Source organism: Pteropus alecto, unplaced genomic scaffold, assembly GCF_000325575.1.
Source record: "Pteropus alecto unplaced genomic scaffold, ASM32557v1 scaffold277, whole genome shotgun sequence".
In the NCBI taxonomy this organism is placed as follows: Eukaryota; Metazoa; Chordata; class Mammalia; order Chiroptera; family Pteropodidae; genus Pteropus; species Pteropus alecto.
The window spans coordinates 61,781-67,012 of record NW_006439194.1 but is presented as its reverse complement, the minus strand read 5'-3'; positions in this window follow the sequence as shown (position 1 = coordinate 67,012).

Sequence of the window (5,232 nt, the reverse complement as noted above, 5' to 3'; positions counted from 1 at the left end):
AACTTGCAGCTAGCTCCTGGCCATGCTGGCTGAGCTATCTAGTTAGTGATTCCCAGATGCCTGCCTAAGGGCAGCAAGGGTCTCAGTCCCCACAGAAAAGAGAAGAATGATATAATAAGTTGCTCACAAACCTAAATGTGTTCAACTAAACAAGCCTGTCCTTAATTCTGAGATTATGCCCTTCTTAGAATTTGCATTAAAATTCACTTTCATTTCAGAAATAAAAGTCATATAGTTTACTGTTTTACTTTTTTGTGTTTTTTTTTAATGTTTTTATTTGGCCAATAATTTTTATGTTTGTATTTGGCCAGAACCAAAACACCGCAAAAAGAAAGAAATTGAACACTTATTCTATTAGTGGAAACTTTTTTTCTGTATTCTTTCCTACTTTCTCAATTTATACTTTTAATTCCGTAATTTCTCCTCTTTATCTTCTCTGAAATGAACTTTGCCTTAGAACTCAAAGAATGAGACTTTTTTTTTTCCAGAAAAAATTTAATTGTCTTACCATCAATGCTAGTACTATAGTTAGTAAATTATTTTTTTATACTTTCTGTATTTTAAAAATGTGTCAGCATCTCTTACTTATACAAAGCAAATAGTAAATGAGAATTCATTCTTTGAAGCTTTAGGACTATGTATTATAGGTGCCAGAAGCCACTTTTTTATGAGTCTGTTTCTCGAAAATCCAGGGCAATGGTATAGCGATACGATAGCAATTACCATGGGGACAGGGCACTGTTGACACAGGGACTTAGCTTCTTTCCAAACTGTTTTGTTCCACAAAATGTGAGAATTTCTCTAAATAAATTTCAGTACTTTTAAAATTACAATTTATTAGAAAAGTTAATGACTTTCTTACATACCAAGAAGGAAAAGTGGATTTTGAAATTAAAAACTCAATGTTATTTACATTAAACACCTCCTCACACACAAAATTCATAGGTATAAATCTAACAATATATGAAAAAGATCTATGTACAATAAGAGGAAAACTGTAAAAATGCTGATGAATGAAATAAAGAACTAAGTAAATACAGAGATATTCTATGTTTATGGATAGGAAGACAATGTTGTCTAGATGTCACTTCACCTTAACTTGATCTATAGATTCAACACAATACTAATCAAAATTTTAAGTTATTTTGAGGATATCAACAAAATGATTTTAACATGTATACAGAGGATCAAATGACACAGAATACTCCACACAATACTGAAGGAGTGCAAATTTGGAGGAGTGACACTACCTGACTTCAAGACTTACTGTAAAGCTGCAGGAATCAAGACAGTGTCAATTGGTACATAATGGACAAACAGATCAATGGAGCAGAATAGTATACTGAAATAGACACACAAAAATATGGTCAACTGACCTTTGACAAAGGAGTAAATGTAATACAACCTACAAAGATAATCTTTTCAATAAACGGTGCTGGAACAACTGGATATAACATGTAAAAAAGATGAATCTAGATACAGAACTTACCTTTTTACAAAAATCAATATAAAATGAATCACAGACCTAAATGTAAAATGAAAAACTATAAAACTATAAAAGCTAGATAACTTAGGAGAAAATCTAAATGACCTTGCATATTACAATGATTTTTTAGATACAACACCCAAGGCACAATATACCATAAAAGAAATAATTAATAAACTGGATCTTATTAGAAGTGAAAACTTGTGCAATGTAAAACAGGTGTCAAGAGAATGAGATGACAAGCCATAAACCATTAGAAAATATTTGCAAAAAAAAAAAAAATCTGATAAGAGACTTTAGTTCAGAATATACAAAGAACTCTTAAAACTCAACAGTAAAAAAAACTAGCAACCAGATTAAAAAATACGCAGAATATCTGAACAGATCCTGCACAAAAGTATTGGTGAAAAATAAGCATATGATAAGATTCTCACCATCATATGTTATTAGAGAATTTCTAATCAAAACAATAATGAGATACTAATACATGCTTATTAGAATGACCAAAATTCTGATCACTGACAACACCAAATGCTGATGAGGATGTGGATCAACAGAAATTCACATTCTTGCCTGATGGGACTGAACATAATATAGTCACTTTGGAAGATAGCTTTGCAGATTCTTACTGAAGTAAATATACTCTTGACACATAATCCACCAGTCTCATTTCTTAGGATTTACTTAAAAGAGTTGAAAATGTGTATCCACACAAAAACCTGCACATGGGTGTTTATAGCAGCTTTATTCGTAATTTCCAAAATTTGGAAGCAACCGAGATGCCCTTCAGTACATAAATGGATAAACAAATTCTGGTACATTCACACAGTGGAATGTTATTTAGTACTAAAAAGAAAACAGCTTCCAAGACATGAAAAGTTATGGAAGACTCTTAAATGCATATTACTACATGAAAGACGCCAATTTAAAAAAGGCCACATACTGTACGATTCTAATGGCATTACCTTCTGGAAAAAGTAAAACTAGGAAGACAGTAAAGAGATCAGTGGTTGCTAGGGATTGGGGGAAAGGGATATAATTATGAAGAGAACAGAGGATTCTTAAGACAATAAAACTATTCTGCATGATACCATAATGATGGACACATGTCATTATACGCTTGCAAATTCATAGAATTTACAACAGCAAGAATGAACTGTAATGTAAACAATGGACTTCGAGTCACGATGTGATGATGTAGGTTCATTAATCTTAACAAACATAGCAGTCAGTTGGGGGATGTTAATAGTGGGAGAGGTTAAGTGTGGGGGGGAGGGGAGGATTGGGGAATATATGGGTAACTTCTCAATTTTGCTGTGAATCTTAAACTGCTCAAAAAATAAAAACAGTTGTTATTTTTTATTACTATTTATTCCTAAGAAGACACTAGATACTTTAAGCTTCATTAAAAATTGAGGCTATCAGAAACAAGACAAGGATGCCCACTTCCACCAATCCTATACAACATTTTACTGGAAGTCTTAGCCACAGCAGTTAGACAAGAAAGATAAATAAAAGGCATTTGAATTGGAAAGGAAGAAGTAAAACTCTTGTTATTTGCTGATGACATGATACTTTGTATAGAGAAACCTAAAGATTCCTCCCCAAAATTGTTAGAACTGATCAATGAATTCAGTAAAGTATCAGGTTACAAAATAAATATTTATAAGTCAGTGATATTTTTATATATCAGTGATAAACTTTCAGAAAGAAAAATTAAGAAAACAGTCCCATTTACAAAAACATTAAAACCAGTAAAATACCTGGGAATCAATTAACCAAGAAGGAAGAAGACCCATTTACAGAAAATTATGTCATTGATAAAAAAAATTGAAGAAGATACAAATAAATGGAAGCATATACTGTGTTCATGGGTAGGAAGAATCGACATCCTTAAAATAGCCATACTACCCAATGCAATCTGTAGATTCAATGCAATTCCTATCAAAATACCAACAGCAATTTTCAGAGAGCAAAAACAAAAAATCCTAAAATTTATATGGAGCCATAAAAATCCCTGAATAGCCACAGCAATCTTGAGAAAGAAGAACAAAGTTGGAGGTATCATATCTGATATCAAACTATACTACAAGCCTACAGTAATCAAAACAGCATGGTACGGGCAAAAAAAGAGATACATTGCTCAATGGAACAGAATAGAGAGCCAAGAAATAAATCCACACATCTACGCTCACTTAATATATGACAAAAGAAGTAAGAATATACAATGGGGTAAAGAGAGTCTCTTCAATAAATGGTGTTGGGAAAATTGGGCAGATACGTGCAAAAAAAAGAAGTTAGACCACCTTTTTACACTGTATACAAGAATAGACCCAAAATGAATTAAAGACTTAAATGTAAGACCCGAAACCATAAAATTGCTAGAAGAAAACATAGGCAGTAAACTCTCTGATATTACTAACAGGAATTTCTTTTTAGATATAGCTCCTTGAGCAAGGGAAACAAAAGAGAAAAAATAAACAAACGGATCTACATCATATTAAAAAGTGTTTGTATAGCAAAGGAAACCATCAACAAAATAAAACAAAACAACCTACTGTTTGGGAGAAGATATTCGCTTATGATACATCTGAAAAGGGATTAATATCCAAAACATATAAAGAATTTATACAACTCAACAACGAAAGAAAAATTAACCCAATTAAAAAATGGGCAGAAGGCTTGAACAGATACTTCCTCAAAGAGGAAACACAGATGGTTAATAAATATATGAGAAGATGCTTAAGGTCACTAATCATCAAAGAAATGCAAATTAAAACCGTATTGAGATCTCACCTCACACCTATCAGAATGGCTAGCATAAATAAATGAAAAAACAACAAGGGTTGGTGAAGATGCGGAGAAAAGGGAACCTGATACATTGTTGGTGGGATTGCAAATTGGTACACCTGCTATGGAAAACAGTCTGGAGGTTTCTCATAAATTAAAAATGGATATACCTTTTGACCCAGCAATTGCACTTCTGGGTATTTATCCAAAGAATACCAAAACAATAATTCGTACAGATCTATGCACTCCAATATTCACGGCAGTACAATTTACAATAGCCAAGATATGGAAGCAACCTAAATGGTCATCAACAGACAATTGGATAAAGAAATTATGGTTCATATATACAATAGAATATTACTCAGCCATTACATCAAATGAAATCCTACCATTTGCAATGACATGGACTAGAAATTATTATGCTGAGGGAAATAAGTCAGAGAAAGATAAATACCATATGATTTCACTTATATGAGTAATCTAAGGGATAAAAAAGAACAAACTAATGAAAAACAAATACAAATAGAGTGGACAATTTGGTGACAGACAGAGGGAAGGGGAGATGGGGGGCTAGGAGAAGGGTTAAGAAGGACAAATTAGTAGTTGATAGCTGGTCATGGGGATGGAGAGCAAGGCAGGGGGAATGTAGTTAGCATTAATATGATGGCTAGGTGGAGGGCCAGGGGAGGGAGGGAGCAATTGGGGTGATCGTTTTATGAACTATATAGATGTCTGATCAATGTACTGTATACTTGAAAATAATTGAAATAATTAAATTAAAAAACTCACACACACGAAACTTGATCCTGACAGTAGGCCATGAAAATAACTTTTTCTTAGTTTCTTCAAATAAATATTTATCGCTTTCATCTCGTTATTGTAGATAAAAATATTTTATATTCATTAAAATGTAAATTTATTGTGGTCTAATTCATGTTACCAAAAAAAAAAGCAAA